Source organism: Mytilus edulis, chromosome 1 (assembly GCF_963676685.1).
Source record: "Mytilus edulis chromosome 1, xbMytEdul2.2, whole genome shotgun sequence".
NCBI lineage: Eukaryota > Metazoa > Mollusca > Bivalvia > Mytilida > Mytilidae > Mytilus > Mytilus edulis.
The window spans coordinates 100,738,348-100,763,165 of NC_092344.1; the positions used below are offsets into that span (position 1 = coordinate 100,738,348).

A 24,818-nucleotide genomic window follows, 5' to 3' on the forward strand; every position below is an offset into this window, starting at 1 on the left:
TTTCATGTGATCTTCCTAACAAGAGTGCACACGCTGAAATGTCTCGCCTTCTATACTAATCATTGATATTATGTTGATAGTCCTAGATATAAAGCTAAGCTTTATTACAACTGTCACATAAACTTAACATTAACCAAGATAACTAAACAAAGACCAATGAACCTTGAAAAAGAGGTCCAGGTCAGATGAACCATGCCAGGCAGACAGATACAGCTAACAATGCTTCTATACAACATATATAGTTGACACATTACTTATAGTTTAAGAAAAATAGACCAAAACACAAAAACTTAACACTGTGCAATGAACAGTGAAAATGTGGTCACGGTTAAATAAAACCTGCTCGACTGACATAAAGATCATAAAATATTTCCATACACCAAATATAGTTGACCTATGGCATATAGTATTAGATAAAAAGACCAAAACTCAAAAACTTAACTTTGACCACTGAACCATGAAAATGAGGTCAAGGTCACATGACATCTGCCCGCTAGATATGTACACTTAACAATCATTCCATACAACAAATATAGTAGACCTATTGCATATGGTATGAGAAAAACAGACCAAAACACAAAAATTTAACTATAACCACTGAACCATGAAAATGAGGTCAAGGTCAGATGACACCTGCCAGTTGGACATGTACACCTTACAGTCCTTCAATACACCGAATATACTAGCCCTATTGCTTATAGTATCTGAGATATGGACTTGACCACCAAAACTTAACCTTGTTCACTGATCCATGAAATGAGGTCGAGGTCAAGTGAAAACTGTCTGACAGACACGAGGACCTTGCAAGGTACGCACATATCAAATATAGTTATCCTATTACTTATAATAAGAGAGAATTCAACATTACAAAAAATTTGAACTTTTTTTTCAAGTGGTCACTGAACCATGAAAATGAGGTCAAGGACATTGGACATGTGACTGACGGAAACTTCGTAACATGAAGCATCTATATACAAAGTATGAAGCATCCAGGTCTTCCACCTTCTAAAATATAAAGCTTTTAAGAAGTGAGCTAACGCCGCCGCCGTAGCCGCCGCCGGATCACTATCCCTAAGTCGAGCTTTCTACAACAAAAGTTGCAGGCTCGACAAAAACTTGATTTATTGCTAGACATTGCCTAGTTTTTGTACATGAATGACCCATTTCTTCATTAAGACTTGTCTGAAAATCTGTAAATCATTTGAATTAAAAGGTTACTAGCCTTTACAAAACTGACCAACCTGTAAAAATATGGATTGCTTACTTTAATTGAGATATAGAAAGACATGCATGATGATGAATACCAGTCTACATTTGTAAAATCATACATCCATCTTTAATTGGTGGATTGAGTGTATATATAAACCTAATATATATATAAGTTTTTTAGCAGTTCCTTTGGCATATATATATATAAACACTTTGAAGTGCCATTTTCTGAAAATTTGTTTGTTAGATGCTTTTGCAAAGCTCATAAACAACATCAAGTTATTATTCATGTATAACCAATCAAAATGTGTTTTGCAAAGTTCAGAAACAACATCAACTTATAAATCATGTATAACCAATCAAAATGTGTTTTGCAAAGTTCAGAAACAAAAAATAAAAGATATAAAACAACCTATTTTTAATTACATTGTGAACCTCAAAAAATGGAAACTATTTTGAAAATTTGAACACATGTAATTCATCAATATTGATCGGAAATTTATGCAATCTTATTGTAGCATCAAAATTCTGTAATAGAAGAATGTGCTGTCCCAAGCATTGAGCATCATTGATTAAGGGAGAATTCATTAATAGAAAGGAAAGGATATGGGGTATTCATCCAGGACACAAAATCAGTAGATGTACAACAAAATCCGCAAAAAGCAAATAACAGCACCACAATTAAGTCACAAGATAGCAAACCTGCCAATCAAACTGCTGAGATTTGGAGAAGCATTGACAGTATGTGGTAATTATGTTGAATGCTCATGAGAGATAAATGCAGTACATGTAGCAATTGTGGTTTACCTCATGCTTCCCAAAATGTTAAATAAATAATTCCTAACCTGCGTTTTCAATATCCTTTATTCTTGTAGTTTGAAAACAACAAATCTATATCCTCAGGGAACATGGAAATAATTTACATGAATTTTATCTAGTTTGTTTTAAAAATCAATGGTAATCATAGATTGTATTACAAATACCCAATTTAAATTCAGTTGGGCTTACAGCATATGATGTAGCAAACTTTCCATTATTTTTTTTCAACATTACAACACAATGATTATCAATAGACATGATAGATGGTTATTTTAATACAACTGTGTTTCTAGGTTAATATATTCCATTCAGGTTAAAAACTATAAATAATTAACATGATTAACATTATACTCCAGTCCCGTTAAAATTAACCTCAACTTGTTAACTCTTACTACGTTGGTTAACCAAGAGTCCATGTTGTATTTATTGTTATTAATGACTTCAAATGTATGTTTTCACAAAAAGAGGTATACCGTGACCTACAGCTGGTTATATCTACGTCGTTTGGACTCTGGTGAATAGTTGTCTTGTTGGTAATCATACACATCTCCTTATATTTATAGTTACTTATCTACATATTTGTTTCATTGAAATGGTCAAACTGAGTACTTTATGAAACCTAGTGGAAAGTTCAAAGAAATTACAAATGTATATAAAGAAATACTAGGGAAAAAAAAACCTTAATCATATGTAAAATCAAAATCTCTCATTGTCTTTAAAAACATTTTGGATATATAATACAACAAATTCTAAACATGTTTTATAAATTTTGCCATGTGCACTCAAAGGGCATTTAGAATGTCTAGTGCAAAATGAATTGGTTTGTAACAACAGTGAAAAAAAACCACATCTTATCTTCTTGATAAAAAAAGTTTTAGAAATGAAAGTCCTTTAAACTCATTGGTCACTTTTGAATAAATGATAAAAAACACAAAAATCTATCAAAGCTGCAATTTTGTGCTATCTTCAGCATTTCAATGTGTTAATTAAGAACAATTTAAACATATTCAAAATAAAGACAGGAGTTATAAAAAGAAAACATACATGTATGAAGTAAGATGCTGTGAATCTAAATATAGACTGAAAGCCCTTTTGATAAAAGCCTTGTGTATAACAAATTCATTAGAAATTGGTCTTACCTATTTCGTAAAATTAAATGTGCATACTAAAACAGAACATTATAAAATCTACATTGTTCGACTGTTTAATTTATACAGTATTTGGCTAATGACGTAGACATCTTTGTATTCTTCAAAATTATCAGTCAAAATGCGTTCTACAAGGATCACCAGTCCTTCACCTTTCATTTGATGCCCAAATTACCAAAATACATTTTACATAGTTTAATGTTTACACCTATGCGTAGGAACTATTTCGTTTTAAGTATGTACAGCTTTCCATTATGTTCCTTTTTACCAGGCCTGATTTGATGATGTAACATCTTACCAAGTTTATCTGAATAATTTTTACAAAGATTTCCTCTCAAGTCTGTGCAAGGGGCTGTCTTAAAATTGGAATAATAAGTTATCTTGCTCTTTGTTGAAGGCCTCACTGTGACTGGAACCCCCCCTTTTTTTGGCCGATCAATGCATTTGAATGGGGACATATAGTTGGAACTCCCCTTTGTCCTGGGTTGGGAACCTCCCTTTTTAAAATGGCTGGATCCACCCCTGAATGGAATAACACGGAATCACTTGATTTGAAATGGTTACCTACTTAATAATATTGTTAGAGAAAATATTTCCACATCACAAAGCTAAAATACAGGATTATCAGAGCTGAGTAGATATAGATGTATTAAGGAAATATGATTCATGTGAATAACACTCAGAAAATTTGCAGTGAACTATAAAAATCTATTTTGTCATACATATATTAATACAACATATATTTACAGCCTGGACAATTTTACTTATTTCAGAATTAGTACCATAAACTCTAAAATCAACAAAATATTTTACTGTAAAATACTTATTGCTTGCATTTATTATTGTGATATAAACATTTTATACTTAAATGCAATTTTAATTTTGGTGATATTTTAAGAAAAATCCTGCTTAATTCATATATAAAATTTCAAATGCAAGTTTAAACTATTGTGATTATAACCCTGGCTGTCGCATTGTTCTCAATAATAAAAATATCGCAATATTTTGTGAATTTAAATATTAAGAAGATTTATTTTAAAGTATTTGATTTTAAATAGAACAAGACCGCTAATTACAATTAAAACATTTAACTTTATCAGAACTCTATTGCACCATCTTGTAGAACATGAACACAAGGCCCTTGTACAGTTTCTTTTGTTTGTTGATGTCCATTTTCATGTATACAATTTTTGTAATCAGGATAATTGGTCACTTGATCATTAAAACAGCAAGTCTACATGAATTCAGTAATCAATAAATGTAAAAGAATTAATGTCAACTTCCAGATTTTATAACCCTAGTCAGACAAAGTATCAGTCATCTTATCAAGATACCAAATAATTTCTCATGCAAATTTTTATTTCAGTCGCAAGTTATCTACATGCACCTTGTAAAAAAAGATCACACATTTTCACTGGCTTCTTTTTTTTTTAGATTTCAAAAAGGTCATTAAATAGGCTATGCTTATTGTTTGTCACTGATCAACGCACAATGGCAAATATGTAAGGCATGTTCAGGACAAGAGTATTGCAGACAAGGCATAAAAATTTCAAAGAACAAAATGCAATGCCAAGTTTGAATTTTGAAGTCAACATTATAAAGTTCAATCAAGGGCTCATTAACAAAAACATTGTAAGCATTATTGGCTAAAAATATCAGAATCCATCCCAACCCATGTTAGGTTTACCAACAGAAGTAGCTATGGAAATCATCAAGACTAAAAATCCAAAGAAAGATTTTAATTAAATTTGTTTCACATACATGACATAATGACGACTTAACATGATATTGTTACTTCCTGTCTTGGAATGGATTAGGAATAAACCAGAATGCAGTGCACAGCAAATTAATGTCACATGAGACTGACTTTAAACCATAGATTTAAATGTTTACGATAGAAAACACAACACAACTCTTCTGCCATGATGATTGTTAGAAAGTTTATTGTATGCTTCTGTATAGATTATCATACACGTTTCTAATCATTTTTGAATGTTAAAAGGACACAAGAATAACATTTAGGCTCTGAAGGACAAAACACAGATTTTTGACATTTATAGCTTTAGTAGTCTTCTTGTATTTACTTTCAATTTAAAGATACAACTTAAGCCTAGATTAAATTAGGTTATAAATCTAGTGTCACTACTGAATGAGAAAAGATCAGGAGCATGTATATTAGACCATTGTTATCTTCAATACCATGAATATATAGTATGTGTTTACATTATATCAGTTAGAGAAATACAGACTTATATATTGGAACATGAATATTGAATTTCCATAAGTGTTTATGCCTTACATGCCTTATATGAAGACTTTAAATTGTAACCAGATGCTCCGCAGGGCGTAGCTTTATACGACCGCAGAGGTTGAACCCTGAACGGTTAGAGCAAGTATGGACACAACATTCAAGCTGGATTCAGCTCTAAATTTGGATTGTGATTAAATAGTTGACACAGCATAGGTTTCTGACACAGAATGAATGTGTTCTAATGAACTTAAAATTTTTGTTTCTCTTAGAGCAATTCACTATGCTGTTGAATATTAATCCTCTCAAAAAAATGTTTGAAGAAATTTTCTTTTTTATTTATGAAATTTCAAATGAGAAAAATTGAACCCAATTTTTTTAATCACATCCCCCTTTCCCTTATTCCAAAACTAATCTATATTGTATATAACAAAGATTTAAGTTGATTCTGGACAAAGAAAGATAACTCCAATTAAAAAAAATCTTGCTATTGCACAATATTTTGCAATTAGATATTTCTTGCTTACTATTCTGGACAAAGAAAGATAACTCTAATTAAAAAAAATTTTGATATTTCACAATATTGTGCAATTAGATATTTCTTGCCATTGCGCAATACTGTGCAATTGAAAAGACTTGCTATTGCACAATACTTAATATAATAATTTTAGATCCTGATTTGGACCAACTTGAAAACTGGGCCCATAATAAAAAATCTAAGTACATTTTTGGATTCAGCATATCAAAGAACTTCAAGATTTCAATTTTTGTTAAAATCAGACTAAGTTTAATTTTGGACCCTTTGGACTTTAGTGTAGACCAATTTGAAAACAGGACCAAAAATGAAGAATCTACATACACAGTTAGATTTGGTATATCAAAGAACCCCATTTATTCAATTTTTGATGAAATCAAACAAAGTTTAATTTTGGACCCCGATTTGGACCAACTTGAAAACTGGGCCAATAATCAAGAATCTAAGTACATTTTTAGATTCAGCATATCAAAGAACCTAACTAATTCATTTTTTGTCAAAATCAAACTAAGTTTAATTTTGGACCCTTTGGACCTTAATGTAGACCAATTTGAAAACGGGACCAAAAGTTAAGAATCTACATACACAGTCATGACAGTTAGATTCAGCATATCAAAGAACCCCAATTATTCAATTTTGATGAAATCAAACAAAAGTTTAATTTTGGACCCTTTGGGCCCCTTATTATGTTGGGACCAAAACTCCCAAAATCAAACCCAACCTTTCTTTTATGGTCATAAACCTTGTGTTTAAATTTCATAGATTTCTATTTACTTATACTAACGTTATGGTGCGAAAACCAAGAAAAATGCTTATTTGGGTCCCTTTTTGGCCCCTAATTCCTAAACTGTTGGGACCTAAACTCCCAAAATCAATACCAACCTTCCTTTTGTAGTCATTAACATTGTGTTTAAATTTCATTGATTTCTATTTACTTAAACTAATGTTATTGTGCGAAAACCAAGAATAATGCTTATTTGGGCCCTTTTTTGGCCCCTAATTCCTAAACTGTTGAGACCAAAACTCCCAAAATCAATCCCAACCGTTCTTTTGTGGTCATAAACCTTGTGTCAAAATTTCATAGATTTCTATTAACTTAAACTAAAGTTATAGTGCGAAAACCAAGAAAATGCTTATTTGGGCCCTTTTTGGCCCCTCATTCCTAAAATGTTGGGACCAAAACTCCCAAAATCAATACCAACCTTCCTTTTGTGGTCATAAACCTTGTGTTAAAATTTCATAGATTTCCATTCACTTTTACTAAAGTTAGAGTGCGAAAACTAAAAGTATTCGGACGATGGACGACGACGACGACGACGACGACGACGACGCCAACGTGATAGCAATATACGACGAAAATTTTTTCAAAATTTGCGGTCGTATAAAAATGTATATATGGGGGAAAGCATCAACTTTCCCCTAATAAAAGAATATAAACATGTATGGGGAAAATAATGAATATGTGCCATATCAGATAAACTGAATTTACATAAATTTTGTAAGCTAATACGAATGTATGCATAATATAAAAGAATTTTCAAAAGTTATAAATTCACATGTATGGGTAAAATGATGAGTGTTTGCCTTATATGTAAACTCTCCATTATATTGTATGTTTTTCGTAATCAGACATGAAATAATGAATTTATATAATAGGCTTATATATCTATGCTTAAATATTAGAGAATTCTCAAATGTATAACTGTACATGTATGAGGAAAATATAATGAACTTATGCCAAAGAAGAGAATTCTCAAATGTATAAATATACATATATGTTAGGTAATTCCATTGTACAGTACTATGGATTGATAAAATCATGAAAGTAAAAGGAATCTAATAACATGAATATACGTTCATGATAAAATCAACCAATTTGTATGTAAATATCTACCTTAAAAAACAACTGCTGGTAAAAAAAAAGGCCCAACAGTATTTTTCTATGACAAAAGAAATAAAAAGTTTCTTGTTTCTAAATTCAGGTGACATTTATATATATATATGCAGATGGATTGATGTAAAATCAAGTGAAGCCCATTAATTTGTCATTGTGCATGTTTTAGTGACAGTTTATATGTACAATAAGAAGAATTACACACAATTATATAACACCTAGTTATCTTTACTTACACAGTGCAATACAATATAGGTAAAATATTAGGCCAGGTACATATTCAAATATTTCATGTAATTGATAAATATGTACATTTTCATGCAAGTGTATTCATGAATGCTTGATAATTATCATAAATTTTATCTGGTTACTTGCAAAGATATGTGTATTTAAACTTCCTTTGAAACACGCTGTGATTGTCAATGATTGTAAAAGAACAAAATAAAATATATGTACTATATAGTTTGTTTATATCTACAATTTTACATTTTTTATATCCAAATAAATCCTTACTTATTGTGTTTAAATAATAAATGCCAAACAACATTACCATACTCTATAAGTTTCAGGTTTAAAGATTGTTCAAATATTAGCCAGTCTTAGTGTGAATAACCTTCTGATCTAGGATCAAATCTTATACAGCTAATTTTGTATTTAAAGGATGGTCACTGCCAGAAATTAATCTTGAATTTTAACTCTGATCATAAGTGTGCTTCAAATCTTGTTTAATGCATAATATTTTTAGCTTGCTTAAAATAGCAGTTTCTATTCCAATATTATCTTGCTCTAATGCCAAGATAGATACAGGTTTCTAGTTGTTTTAGATTCATCCATAGTGTTTAATTAAAACCTGCTGGAGAAGGCATTCATAACACAATCTGTTTATTTGTTTATTTTTTTGGAGGTTTATCAAATGGAAATATTCATGGTGGTTTGTTTTACTGAGGGAAGACATCAAAAGATCCATGTAGGATAAAAAAAACTTAAATCAAATAGTTCGGGGTGGGGGGTTAAAATTCTGCAAGTTTTGTATATCTAAAATCGATTTTTACATATATCCCTGTTGGTAAATCAATTTTCCCCAAATTAAGTTAAGAGGGGGGTAAGGGGGGTCAGTGAAAAAACTATGAGAATTTAGTTTTTTATCCTACATTGAACTTTTGATGTCATCCCTAAGTAAGAAGCCTAAATGATATAAACCACATACAGTGTGCTTTCTACCAAAATCATGTATTAAGGTTTTTATAGCAGGGGAGGAGGGTTATATCAATAGTAATTTTTCATAAAAGAAAAATTTAGATTTTTTTTGTATCCTTCTTCATCATGTTCAAGTGAAATACAATGCACATTGAACTACTGTAAACCATATTATACTTTATGTGGCATTTAGCCATTTTTAGCCCACTTTGTCCTTATTTTCAAATTTACTTGATCAGGAAGGATCAAACTTAACATATTAATTCAACCCAATTTTTCTACTTGCAAAAGACATGAAAATAGATTGTGTAAATCCCCTTCAAAATACAGTGACTGTTGATAAATAATCTGCTTAAAAAATTGTAAAGCTTGCCATGAAGATGAAATTTAGAAGCAGAAAAGACAGAAATGTACACAAAAAATATAATATAATAGGTAACTAATTTGAGTGACACCGTTCATTTATACTGAAATTAAGTGTGTAGGAGACTGACCACAATCTAAATCTGAATTCCTACAATAATACAATGACTGCCCTATGTACATGATGTACAGAGGTATACTACAATAACTTTATGTACAGAGGTATAAGTATAAGGGACTCATCTGGCAGAAAAATATTGAGTCCACAGTAAAAAAAATATGCAAATTAAGTACTTTGAACAATTTTTCATTCAAATCATGATTTTCCTACAGAGTGGTCAGTAGTTATCTATGGACTCTCTGACTGCCACAAGATTATCCAATTGTGCTGACAGTGGTGATAAACACAAAAAATAATTAACCTTAATCAGAGTCAATGACTGTTTACCTGTAGTCAGGTAACTAATTAATCTTAATCAGAGTCAATGACTGTTTACCTGTAGTCAGGTAACTAATTAATCTTAATCAGAGTCAATGACTGTTTACCTGTAGTCAGGTAACTAATTAATCTTAATCAGAGTCATTGACTGTTTACCTGCAGTCAGGTAACTAATTAATCTTAATCGGGAGTCAATGACTGTTTACCTGCAGTCGATAACTAATTTGAGTGACACCGTTCACTTATACTGAAATTAAGTGTGTAGGAGACTGACCACAATCTGAATCTGAATTCCTACAATAATACTACAATGACTGCCTTATGTAAAGAGGTACATGTATACTACAATAACTTTATGTACAGAGGTATAAGTATAAGGGACTCATCTGGCAGAAAAATATTGAGTCCACGGTAAAAAAATTGCAAGATGACTGTTAACAGCATCATACATTTTGTAGTTACATGTACCAGTAAAGACTGGTACTGGTAAGCTAATGCAAAACTGCATTGTTTCATAAACATGTTTAAATTACGTTAATTGGTAAAATATGAAACTTGCACTCCATTTTAATAACAAAATGTAGTCTTAGGTCAAATTTTAATATTCTTCAATGACAAGCAATGAATATATAGAAACACAAAAGCTTTTAGAATTGAATTTTAATCCGATTGCTATATACATTGTACATGAATGATACATAAATACAGTGGAGTCCCCCCTGTCAGCGCATCCTGTAATATCGCGCATTAGCTGATTTTGTCATATCAACACAGTAACACAAATAAAATCGATCTTGTAATTGTTTAAGCCTTCCGAAGGGATAAAAAAGAATAAAATTGATAAGTTCAAGAGTTAATTAATTACTGCAATCCCATGATTTACCATATTTGGCCAATTTCCATTAAAAAAATTTACATCAAATAAAAGTTGTTATTTATGTCAAATTCATATCATATTGAAATAATTTTTGCTCTGCATCATTGGCAGTATGGTTGGTTCAAACTCAATTATATTTCATAGTACAAATTCTTTCCTTAATTATTCAAAATAAGCTATTTTTATAAGGCATGTATGAAATCACTGGACATTGGAGGAACTCTCAAAACAGGGGTTTCCCTAATTTTGGACACATTACACAAAATCCAGAGGATAAAACCATATTTATAAACAGAAAATTTTATGAAATAAAAGTATGATATGAATGTGTTCACACAATAGTATCAGATTATTGGTTTTATCAGTTGAATGAAGTGAAGTCATAAGTCTGCACAGATACACCAGACTGCACAGTATTATTTCTTTTCTTGTTTATTTCTTCAGTTTTGTTGTATTGATACATATTTAGTAATACATGTACATTTGTACTAGTCAAAATATGAATACATAAAGGATGTCATAAAAAGCATAAAGTAAAAGCATATTGAATATCTTATGTACATGTATGTACAACACACAAATGATAAAACTAGTGACAGAAAACTAATGGATGCCAAACTTTGACCTATATAGAGAAATTAAAAGCCTGAAAGACAAGCTCAACAGACCTGATAAACAATTTCACCCTTGTCAGATTTGCTCTAAATGCTTTGGTTTTTGAGATATAAGGGCCAGGTGAGCCAAAAATATGATCATGAATTTCATCACATATATAGTTTAAGTGACAATTCCTCTTCAACAGGAAGTTTTGATTTGAATGCTACTTATCCAATGCGGAAAAGTGCAAAAAGAAAATGTGTGATTTTAATTCAAATTCCAGAGCATGTTGAATGATTCCCCCCCCCCCCCCCCCCCCCAAAAAAAATAAATAAAAATAAATCATAAATGGATTTACACATCACTCTGTAATTGTGAGAGTTTCAGTGTACACAACATGCAACGTATGGGTAAGGAATGGCAAATAGTAAAAATAGGGATGTTGAGATTTCTGGTGACCTGGATGCATAAGTCATTAAGTGGAGAGTACCATTTGACATTCCATGGGATGCACTTAAATATGTTAATTTGTTTATTTACATGTAATATAGTGAGTTGCCACATTGAACTCTTGTCTCCCAACAATATGTTTTGAAAATATTGGCATTAATTGTGGGTTATTTGCTCATTGACATATAGCTTACCCATCCTTTCAAATCCCTAGCTATGTTTGTCAGTCAATAATTTAAACTTTAAAACAGGGTATGGACTTGACACATGTGGTTTATCAATATAATTAATTTCAGGTGTAAATTTAATTAACTTCTTCCTCTTCAAAGGTAATCAGGATCGACTACAATATTATTATCAACTAAATAGTGACGTCTTTAAGGTTCATGCGATTATCTTTTCTTTGCACTTAAATCAATATTTTTAGGTTTTCGCTTTCAATGGAGGTAATCCGTTTACCGTGGAGATGAAACATGTGAAATGTGTCGCAAATATTTTGCAAGATGTCAACCTCATCACACATAAATTATGTCGAATGTTATCAGATACACAAGATGTTTGACCTTTTACTTACCCGTAAATAAATCATATATTTAGATATTGAGGCCTAGTCTCCTTCATAAAGTAAAATTAACCCGGAAAACTGGAATGTTTACACAAATTCTCTGAGTTGATTTCTTTCCAATACACTAAACGAAAGAAATGTTGACGCATCTGACCAATGAAAGGTTTTCTAACAAACAATTCATATCACGTGACTTTTTTTATGGTAGAGAATGATTTGTAATACCGACTTCTCCCAATTAGATTATTTGACATGACCAACTTTGTGGGTGTTTTCAGAGACGTCCGCACTTCACTGATCGATTAATGACTTGATAGAAGATTGATTGATTGTTGGTTGCTTAACGTCCAGTGGTCTTGATAGAAGATATAGCGTTTATATGATTACATGACATAAAATAATTTTTTGTGAAACTTTTTACCGTGCACAAGCTGCAACAACTTCTGTACCAAAGACATATTAGGGAGCTACCATTTGATTTTTATGGGGGGCTAGGATGAAAAATTTTGTCCTGCATTTTTTTTTAGTTGTAATCTCTGTCCTGCCTTTTTATTTTTCACTTTATTCTGTCCTGCCTTTTTTTTTTTATTAGTTTATCCTGACTTTTTTTACCTAAATTGTCATCCTGCCTTTTTTTTTGCAAAAAGTCTCATCCTGCCTTTTTTTTTAACTCAAAACTCCTGTCCTGCCTATTTTTTTCAAATTTCATCCTAGCCCCCCATAAAAATCAAATGGTAGCTCCCTTACAATTATTTGATTACATTAGATGTATGTATTATGATATTTAATTCTGATTGGCTAACTGCACATCACGTGTTATTCCGTAAGCAGTTGCATTGCTCAATACAACTTTTCACTCATGATAACACGTGCTCCAACAATAAAGTGCACATGCAGGTGAATTAAATAATAAAATATATAAAATTCGTGTTTTCATGATCATAGCTAAAAAATGTAATTATAAGTATTGAATGCTTCTTTTTGTAACTTTATAGGGTTGTAAAATCGTTGACCGTGCGTACATTTTTAGAATGAAGCGCTTCCGAGCTTCATACAAAATGTACTTCGGTCAACGCTTTTACACCCCAATAAATTTATAAAAAGAAGCATTCAATTCCTAAATGAAATGTCACCGCCTGTTTTACCATACAAAATGTTCCTATATAGGACCCATATTATGGGCAGAATAAGCACACTGATTATTGCATTTAGCTATTAATCATTTAAATACAATCAAGAATAGACAATTCACAAAAAGGAGAAAGTATGGTAATGGCCAATGTTGGCCCGACATATTTTAAAACACTTTACGAGTCTATTTAAGAAGATTCAATTAATGGGAAAGATCTGAACTGATTCAGTCATTAAAGACGCTCAAATACAAGCTTAAATATAAAAAAATAAATCTATCAAATTTTAAATATGCCTTAATATGTCACTTTCAGACGTTTTTTTTCCAGCTTGAAATGAAGGTGGCCTCATCCGCGTTCATCATAGATTCGTTATTTGATATAGTAGACCACGTTATAATAAAGGACAGATTGTATGAACATATTTCAAATAGCTCTTAAAGGACAGTTTTTCAAGAATTTATATTCCGATCTAGTCTATTGTCCAAAGTCAAATAAAAAGGTATTATCAGTGACTCTTTTGCCATCAAACAAGTAGTGCAGGCAGACAATGGGGAGTTATGTTATATAGTTCATGTACACCAAATCTCTATGATAGAGCTAGGAAATAAAGTTATATATATATACACCATTGTGTAGAAAATCAATTTAGATTTACGAACTAAAAGGTTTTAGTGGGGTTGACAACCGACAAATCGGCATATAACGGAATTTCTCGACCGGCTGACATTTTCCAAAAATGCGAGTTAACTTAAGTACCTTGTGTTATATTAAGGTATATAGGGGAAACAATTCTGAGACAATTGCCTGTGCACAACATCAGAAATTTTTTGGTTCCGGCCTGTTGTTTAGTCTAGTTTGATGTCTCTAATTTATGTGTTTCTGGTATATTTTTTTTGTTTTGTCTTTTATTTTGGTCACGATGATTTAGATCGTTTTGAGCGTGTTCAGTAAAAAAAAAGGAGCATACGCCACCAAATACTATTGTTTTAAATGATCTTATATATGTGTGTAATTGTTGTCTACAGTATATTTAATGGTACTATTAAGTTCAGTATCGTTTCAAAGGATGCTTGAAACACAGGCACTTGTCTCAGAATTTTTTTCCCTTTATACATTAATATAACACGTTATATTAAGGTATAAAGGAAGAAAAAAATTCTGAGACGAGTGCCTGTGGCTTGAAACCCTCAAAAGACTAAATCACCCCTATTCATGTTCATATGTCTCTCTAGTGTCAACGTATATCTGTTCTGCCTAACAAAAGTTCCCCTAGAAACTTTGTTATGAACGATGTCAAAATAGCTGTTCCTGTTGAAACAAATATTCCATACCCTTTATTTTGTGAGGAACAAATACTGTTTTATTTGTTCAAGCGGAAATTATATTATAAAATATTTATTTCACTTGGAACTTATACGACAAAGGAACTTCTATTTCGTGACATGTCGGTATTCTCGATGATGGGCGGTATTCGCAAATCTAAATTGGTCCTTCAGATTATATGCTGTTGGTGACACAATCTCGGACAAATGAATTTACAGTTTTGCTGGATTCCAATAATAAATATCCATGTCACTACTCCCATAGATACAATAACCATAGTGGCTATTGTGATATTGTATTTGCTGTTAACTGTTATTGAAAATTTAAATGTTAGCATTTTGACAGCCAATCTTAAGTAGAAATTGAAGATAGTGAACATTGTGACTTGGATATAGAGTTTTCTCATTGATACTCATACCACATCTTCTTATATCTATTGGACTCTTTCCACTGGTGATATGAAGGTCACGTATTTGCAGAAGGATTCCAGTAACATATATACAACACATAAACATAAATCAGGGGTGTCAAGGACCATTGCAGTATACATCATTATTATTCTCCAAGTTGTAATAAATTCCATTGTCTGCATGTGAACATGTTTTAGATGTATAATTTTGTATGTCTACATATAATTTGTACAAACAGTGTACCAATTATAGTTTGTATTTTGACTTTGTACACATTTTTTGGACAAATATCAATTTCAATTTGTTCAAAATTTGACTAAAATTCACTTATTAATCCACATTACTAATCCCCCCCCCCCCCCCAAATCCTCCCTATATATTGCTCCTTATTCTATTTAGGGACTATGTTGTGAATACTCAGATGCCTTCCCTTTAAGTTTTGGTGCCTGAACCAAACGTTGAAAAGATACAGTGCAAATGAAGCATCTGTTTTACACTAATCAGAGATCAGTAAGGGACCCAAAATATGTTAACCGGTGATTGGTTAGAAGTATAAACAGAACAAACACAGGTTTGGGACAAAGAACCACAGTTTAATATTTTATTTGCATATCAATAAAGCAATACATGTAAACATAATTAGAAACAAAGCAATTTCCAGTAGAAAATCTGTGGTACCGTATAGAATTTTTATTTACTGACCACAATATAAACCTTATGTTGTACTGTTATATACACAACTGTCCAAGTTGAGGGATGGGTTGGGCGCCAACTAACATGTTTAATTTTGTAGATAAGTTAGGCTGTAAGTTTTCTCCTTTGACTCGATTGTTTTACATTTGTCATTTCCAGGCTTTTTATATCTGACTATGCGGTTTCTGTTTGCTCATAGTCGAAGGCAGTATGATTAGCTATTGCTGTTAATGTCTGTGTTTTTTGTCTCTGTTGGAGAGTTGTCTCATTGGCAATCATAACACATTTCCATTTATACTTATTTACAAAATACAAAAATAGTTTGAGCATGTGAGTGAAATATTGCCTTTTGGGAATTACACATCTTTTGCTTTTAGCATTCACATTTAGAAGTGCGACCACTCCTCTTTGTATTTACATGAAAGAGAACCCTGACTACTAAAATTTTATAAAAAGCTTTTTAACTGCTTCACATAGTGAAAGTTGGAGCTCTAGAACCATTGCTGCAAATAAAGATGTGTCTTCAATTTAATTTCTTGACAAATATTCTTTTAAACAGCTATTCCAATGCGATATCCAAAGTCTCCATATTCAATAATTTCACATAAGATGCATGATTGGTATTTCACCTGGTGTCATCCAAATTTTCACTTGTGCCAATTTCTATTATGCTATCAGAATATAGTCACTTGAGCCAATTTATATTTCTATATATGCATGTATCAATTACATTTCCTGTCTCAATCTGGGTATTTTTGTATTTCATAACTACGGTTCATTGTGTTGTCATTGAATAAAAATTCTATAGTGTCCATCAATTTTTTTTTAACAATTGAAAATCCATACGAGAAAATTGTTTTTCACTAAAAAAAGGTTCTAATAATATAAGGTGTCTCTGCAGTGGCACACGGTTTTCATTTTGAAATTTTTGAATTTTTTTAAAAATAAAACAGCACACAAAATGATCGATCAAATGCTCTTATTTTTTTAATATATTCCTTCCAAAAAAACAAAAACTAGTAATTTTGTTCAGAAAAAATTATTGTACAAAATTTAAGTGAATTTAAGTAGAAATTTGTACATGGATTTTTTTGGTACAAATTAAAATTTATAGAATGTAACTACAAATTTTGATTTGTACATTTTTTTTGTACAATTCAAAATTGTACACAACGTATAAAAAAGGTGTTTCTGTTGGGGTCTATGTGGACCTAGGCCTATCCTCATCAAGTATCCCTAGCCATATCTTTTCCTTTTTTCTTTTTTGTGATATTAAGAATTGTTTGAATTTGAATATTACATATATTTAAGGATATTATGTATGTCTCTGTTAAGGCATATCTAGGTCCTTTCAACCAGTTGTAGAATAAGATCTACTGTTATTATCCTGGACCGGACTGACTTTAAGATTTCATTTACTGTTATCTGTTATTATCCCTTTTTAATTCCTTGTTATCTGTTTTACGCCAAATCAATTTACTGTTTTGCTTTTATTGGTACCCTCCTTGCCCCCTCTCTAAATGGTCCGTTGGTAACGAATTGCTGAAACTCATATAAAGTCTTCCTCTGTAATGAAAAAAAGACAAATGCGATTAATTGTAATTGTGATATTAATATGATAAACAACATCTATGTACATTTCAGCAGCATTGTCATGTTTATCTACAGTTTGCAAGGTATGTATTCCTATAGGCCAAAAATTGCGCCCATATAATAGCAGACTTGTATCAAATTAATTTCGTCGTAAAATGTTTAAACATTGTTTTGTTTTTGTGTAAGGTTTTGTTCGTGCTTCGTACAGATCATGCAACTTAGTTTTTTCAGTTTGTTCTTTTGTTGTGCTTTTACACCACTGTCCCAGGTTAGAGGAGGGATGAGCGCTCACAAACATGTTAACCACGCCACATTTTTTAATCTGCCTGTCCCAAGTCAAGATCTGTAATTCATTGGTTTGTTCGTGTCTGCCATATTTATTTTTATCGGTGTACGGTATTGTTATAAATTATTTAATAAGTTTTCTCGTTTTTCATTTTTTTATAGCTGTATACGGTATGTCGTTTGAGCTCTGGTGGATATTTGTTCATTGGAAATCATACCACATCTTCTTATTTTTATATCGTGCTGTGTCGTTTGAAATATTGTATCTGTACTTGTAATTGTAATTGTTTATAATTTACGTGGTAATTTCGGGGCTTTTTATAGCTGACTATATATATATATATGCGGTATGGGCTATGCTCATTGTTGAAGGCCGTGCGGTGACCAATAGTTGTTAAATTCTGTGTCGTGTTGGTCTCTTGTGGAGATTTAACGTTGTCTCATTGGCAATCATACCACATCTTCTTTTTTATAATATCTACTTAAACCGACTAGCGTTTATTGACCTCTTATATTCACTGGATTCTTTGAGTTGTTATGTTGCTGTTGATGTATACCCCACATCCCTTTACTGATACAAATTTGTAGGATCCTTTACTATAGATAATTGAGCTGATCTGTAACAATAACATCTCCATGCCTTATATATCATGTACTGTAGTACGACGTAACACACGGCCACTGAAAGCTTTATTATTGTGAAGCCCAGGTTGTCGTGTGGTCTACCGGGACGGCTTCAGGGCAGGTGATTAGGTGTCACGATATCTCAGTAGCATGGGTTCGAATCCCGACGAGGGAAGAACAAAACAATTGCGAAAGCAAATTTGCAGATCTAACATTGTTGGGTTGATGTTAGACGAGTTGTATATTAATATATAATAAACATTTCATTTTTTGTGTAACCTATTTTTATGCCCGATTTATGGGCATTATATTTTCTGGTCTGTGCGTCCGTTCATCCGTTAGTCCATCCAATCATTCGTTTGTCCGTCCGTCTGTCCCGCTTCATGTTAAAGTTTTTGGTCAAGGTAGTTTTTGATGAAGTTGAAGTCCAATCAACTTGAAACCTATAGTACACATGTTCCCTATGATATGATCTTTCTAATTTAAAGGCAAAATTAGAAAATTTACCTCATTTCCACGGTCCACTGAACATAGAAAATGATATAGTTCGAATGGGGCATCCGTGTACTAGGGACACATTCTTGTTTTTTAATGATTAACGACTTAGACAACTCCAAACATCACTCTCTAGAATACCCTCGGTATAGTTACGTACATTAATACTGATCAGCTTCAGTGGTAAAAGAACTCTAAATATAGTCAAACGACAAAGACCTTTTAATCTTTTCCATGGATATAATTTCATATCTAGTCAAACGACGGTAAACAGATCCCAAAACTGTCTAATTTTTTTTGTCAGTATTATTATCGCTATGGTGTTTGCATATTATATAATTCAATTTCATTTGACTGATTTTCCGCCAGTTTTGTTTTCGGTTTAAATATTTCAAACGATATTTCTGTGTTTATCTTATAAAGATATACCTTTTCTGTAGGATTTCCCTCACTAAATGGTTAATATTGTCAATTTTGTAAATGCTATTTTTTATTTTATGTCATCCGAATCCTAGGGGACCAAGCTAATATGTGGGGAAAATGATACCGCAACCTCGTCGAATTTGTCATTAATCATCAGTACAAGGCTAATTCAATGAACAATCTATTGTGGTAAAAAAATCGAATCAAATATAGGTAGAATATATTTCAAATCTCCAAAGTCGTACTTGTTAAGCTTACTTTATTGCGTTAAGAACAATCCTTTTAGGTAACTGAAAAATGATGATATCAAAATTAGAACGTTTGCGGCGTAAACAAATGATCAAGGGGTTACAAAGAAAATGATATATTTACTGAAGAGTCTATAGTGATCCGATTTGATAGCTTTCTTTTAAAGCGAATTGAATAATCTGTGTAAAGTGGAAATGTCATTATGACAATAAGGTAATATACTAGTCACCATCTAGTAACAAGTAAAAAGTGAAAGCCATTCCATTGTTAAAACTCAGACATGAAGGTGTAAGGTTCTTTTGAGAATGATACAAGTATATAACCAGCCGGACGCACATGTGCTGAATACTAGTAGTTGTATACTTTCCATGAATTTCAATATCTTGACTTTTCATGCACACATATGCGCTGCTGCGATGATATTCATGCCTGTTCATGTTCAAGAATATTGGACATTTTCAAGCGAGATAACCCAATTTGTTTAAGAAAGTATAAAAACTCTGATAGTTTTAACTTGCTCACCGAGATATAATTTTATTATGACACATGATATCTCGTATGTGTATCAAAATCAAGTCTTCATAATTTTGGTAAATTGACATAACATGAATCTGTGTTATTCCATTGTTCATTTTTTTTTATCGAAATATATCATGGCCACGGTATATCAATATATGATAATTAGATTGTATCACCATTTTTCAATCTTATCTGCTATGGAAAATTTTAACTGCTACGAAAAATGGAATTTTTATAATTTTTTTAAAAATCATCAACCCATAGTAAAGGGTACAATAACTACAATAGAAACATAGGGGGGGAAGAAAAATATGAATGCTATTTTCAAATGGCCATTGACAATAGTAAACGCTGACTTATAGTTTTTTTTTGAAGAATCATATTTGGAAATCCTTCTAAAAGCTCACTTGCTATAAAAAAAAAAATTACACATTTAATACCGCAGTCCCACTAGGCCACGATCGCACTACGATATGTGAAAAAAAATGCAAATTTTGATGATAGCAGTACTGAAGGTCGTAGCAAGGTCGTGGTGAGGTCTTCAAAAATCGTGGTGCGGTCGTGGCGAAATCCAGTCGTAGTAGAAGCGTAGTGAGAGCGCACTAAGGTCGTGGTAAGATCGCGAAGGTCGCTGTACCATCGTAGCGAGAGCGTAGCGAAAGCGTGATTCTATTCGGAGAGACTGCGCTTCGATCTCACAGCGACGTTTTTACGACCTCACTGTGACCATCACGTTCTCACCGCGACCGAACTACGCTTCCACTACGACTACACCACGCTGTTCACGACCATAGTAAGATTCTAGCACGCCCTTGCCGTCCTCATCATGCTCTCCTTACGACCTGACTCCGTTCACACTACCACCATCATTCTCATTGTAATTTTCACATACAATATATAAAAAAGCTACCTAGATTTTGTTTGTCAGCAGGTAATTATCCATTTGCTCTAACGGCTCAACCATGCTTCTCGTATTTATATAGATTAGACCGTCGGTTTCCCCGTTTAAATGTTTTTCCACTAGTAATAGTTTGGGCCCTTTATAGCGTGCTGTTCGGTGTGAGCCAAGGCTCCGTGTTGAAGGCCGTATCTTGGCCTATAACGGTTTACTTTTATAAATTGTTACTTGGATGGAGATTTGTCTTATTGGCACTCATATCACATCTTCCTTTATCTATTGACACATTTGTGTCATCTCTGCTATCGTTCACTAAAATATCGTCATTTGAGCTTTATGGGCCAGCAATAGGTTGTAATTTAGGTTGGATGGTCCGCGGTCCGACATCTCTGCTTTATCAGGATTCGTTACTTTGATCCCTCTGCCTCTACATCAACCCCTACCACCACGCCCAAGTGTTCTTGTAGATTTTGGTGGCATGACTACATATTGTTTCCGAGAAATCTACGTATTAATCAGAAAAAGAAGGAATGGAACTGTATTGATATGGAACACGATGTTGACGTTATTGCTGAGAACGTAGTAAGATCGAAGTATGAACGTAACTTATAATCGTGGTAAGAACGTACTATAACCGCAGTAAGATCGTGTTGCAATCAAATATCTCGATAGTGTTACGGTCGTAGTGAGAAAGTGAAGAGCGTAGAAAGATCTTGATAAGCGTAGAGAGGTCGCAGAATAAGCGCGGTGAGAACGTGGTATAATCGTGGCGGGATCGTTGTTGAAGCGTAATGAGGACGTAGTAGCATCGCGAAAACAACGAAAATTTACATTTTCACGCCGATCATACCGCGACCTTACCACGATCTAAATTTATTTTAGATCGCGGTGAGCGTCGTGCGATCGTGGTCTAGTGGGACTGGGGCTTAAGGTAAACTATATTATTAAAAATTATAACAGGGTATAGGTGTTTCCTGTTATAAGATTTATCAATGACATAGTACGTGTACTGATTAATGTAAAAAAAATAATCTCCTTCATTCTTGTGTATGACATAGAAATGGAAAGTTCACAATTTTTGAAGCAGAAACCATTTATTTTGTCTTTAAGTAAACTTCAGCTTAGTTATCAACCTACCCGCAAATTTCTGGATAAATGAATCAAATTTACTTTATTTTGCTGCATCTTGTATTTCATTTTCGATACAAAAGATATGTGCAACTGTATGGGGCCGGGAACATTGGGAAAGTTATGAGAAAGTGGGACGATTTGGTGTGGAGCGACTTGTCATTGATTTGTGGTTTTCATCCCATTTATTCAGTCTTTGGTGAATAATCAATTACTACTGCAGTTGTAACGGTTTATTTCTTCCTCTGTGATATTTTATCCTGAGGATGATTTGTCACGGTTATTTTTTTTCCAGGCATGGTATTTCACAGGTAGAATTTTTCCAGAGGAGTGTAAATGTAACAAAAAATTTGTTCCGGCGTGACATTTGTTCCACCGGAACAAATTTCATAGGAAATATGTTCCACCAGAACTTATGTCACAGAAAATATGTTCCAGCACTATAAAATTTGTTCTGGAACTAATTTTTTAACCAAGTGTGAAATAAGTTCCGGAACAAAAATCACAGCACCATGAATTTTGTTCCAATATTAAAATTTAAAAAAAAAGTGAAATAAGTTCTTGTGATATTAGTTTTAAACGAATCTATTTTATAGAAATCAATGAAAATGTTCTGCTCGAACCTATTTCACAGAAAATAAGTTCTGTGCTTGCATGGGGTACATTTGCAATTGAAGGAATGACTTTAGGATGAACATAAGAAATAAAAGCGATGATAATGTATCTATGTTTGATCGATTATGTGGTATTCAACCTCCTTGTTTCCTGATGATCTGTCATTGGTGTTCTAATCATACATGTACTTAGCTATGGTCATGGCACAGTTTTTAAAGAGCGTGTATTTTGTTTATTTATGTCTTTTAATATAATTGATCAGCCACTTTGTCCTTTTCAAAAAAGTACAAATATTCATCTTCAACTATAATACTTTTTTTTCGGAATGACTTTTATTATTATTTCTTATTCTACTCTTTCCTGGCTCATAAGTGCCATTTTTAGTATTATTACTTGAGCATGTTATTAAACTTTTTCTTTACTCCACATGATCCAATTGGATGTTTACACTTTTTATTTATTACATTATGCAATATAATACATGTTTTTTATAATCACTTTAAACTCACTGATGACAAGTGCTCAGTATATAAGAAAACTTGTTTAACCAGTGGAACATATTTCACAGACAAGGAACTTATTTCACCAGGTGAGGAACAAATTTCACAAATCCAGAACTTATTCCACCAGGTAAGGAACAAATCTCACAAACATGGAACTTATTTCACTAGGTAAGGAACAAATTTCACCAACCCAGAACTTATTTCACCAAGTAAAGTGTGGAACTTATTTCATAGAGATGGAACAAATCATATAGAAATTGTCTGTGAAAAAAGTTCTCCCAGAACATATTTCCTGTGAAATTAGTTCCACTGGAACTTTTTTCACAGGAACAAATTTTGGCTCACACAAATCTATCTGTGTTATGCGGATGGTATGTACCGGTATATATTTGGCGTATCCTATTTCACAGAACCTTGTGAAATATTGTCCCATCAACTAGTATGTAAGTTACTCGCAATCAATATATACCTGACTTTAATTATAAAATGTTTCACAAAGGTAAAACAAATTTGCATAATTTATCAAAGGGAGGTAATTATGAGCAATTTATATTTTAAAGATATTGATATAATATATTCCTGAATCTATTTCATAGTAAAATATTTCCTTGAATCTTCATTTATATAACAAGATGACTTACAACATGAATTTTTAATAAGACAGATACTATTTCACAGGTAAATACTATCCAGCTGTTAAGGTAAGAGTTCCATATGTCATCCCACCCAAAAAGTTGAAAAAATATATGTAATTGATTTATATTTAATGTACCATATTAATAAATTTATTTTACAAGTTATTAATTAAGATTTGTGGAAAATGCGGGTGTCAAACAGAAATAAGGAGTGTCACTTCTTGGAACAGGTACATATGTGCAATAAAAATTAATATAAAATATAATAATATAAAAGTAATGCAACTATATGTCTACCTTTACGTTTAATTTATATTTGTACTGAGATCTGAAAACAACTCACTTTTACATGTATTTCACTTACCTTATTTAATCATGATATTATTTCACAATTACGATCTTTGGAATTATTTCTGGTTTTCTTTCTTATGTTTATTGATAATTTTCTCTTTTAAAGAATGATATATACTTGATTTTTTTCAGGAAATTTTTTCAATGATAATTTATGAAATATTTTTTTTTACAAAATAGGTTTAATTCAAATACAATGCGCGACATATCAGAACAGGAGCAATTAAAGGATTTAATTTTAATTAGATTGAATACAATATTATTATTTCATAGTATTTGTAAAGGATTTTTTTTTTTATAACTATTCAATAAGTTAACTACCCAGATAGAATTTCACAGGAAAGGAAAAAATATCCCAGGGAAATATTTCCTCCGGATAAAAAAAAATAACAACAACTACTGTGACATTTTTTCCTCTGGATCAAATTTCACCCGGATATAATATTGTTTTCCACAGTTGCTTACAAAATTTGTACATGTACCAAAAGAAATGATTTTTTTATTATGCAGATATTACTTTTTGGAACAATAAATTAATAAAGAAAATAACTTTTACAATATTGATATTCATGCGTTAATCGTTGGTGTTCCTCTGAAAGG

General features: G+C 32.1%; 1 protein-coding gene across 3 annotated transcripts in view; it reads right to left on the reverse strand.

Annotated features, from left to right (window-relative positions):
• The window catches only part of LOC139516122 (neurocalcin homolog), a 46,781-nt gene extending 34,245 nt beyond the window's left edge, over positions 1-12,536 (reverse strand). The window contains exon 1 of one of the 3 annotated variants that reach the window (XR_011662915.1): positions 12,351-12,536. The gene's annotated coding sequence lies outside the window, so the exon portion shown is untranslated. Of the gene's footprint in view, positions 1-3,167; positions 3,189-12,350 lie in introns of those variants that run through there. The other 2 variants (XM_071305989.1, XM_071306004.1) reach the window with 2 other exon arrangements.
• Between the last annotated feature and the right edge of the window lie 12,282 nt (positions 12,537-24,818).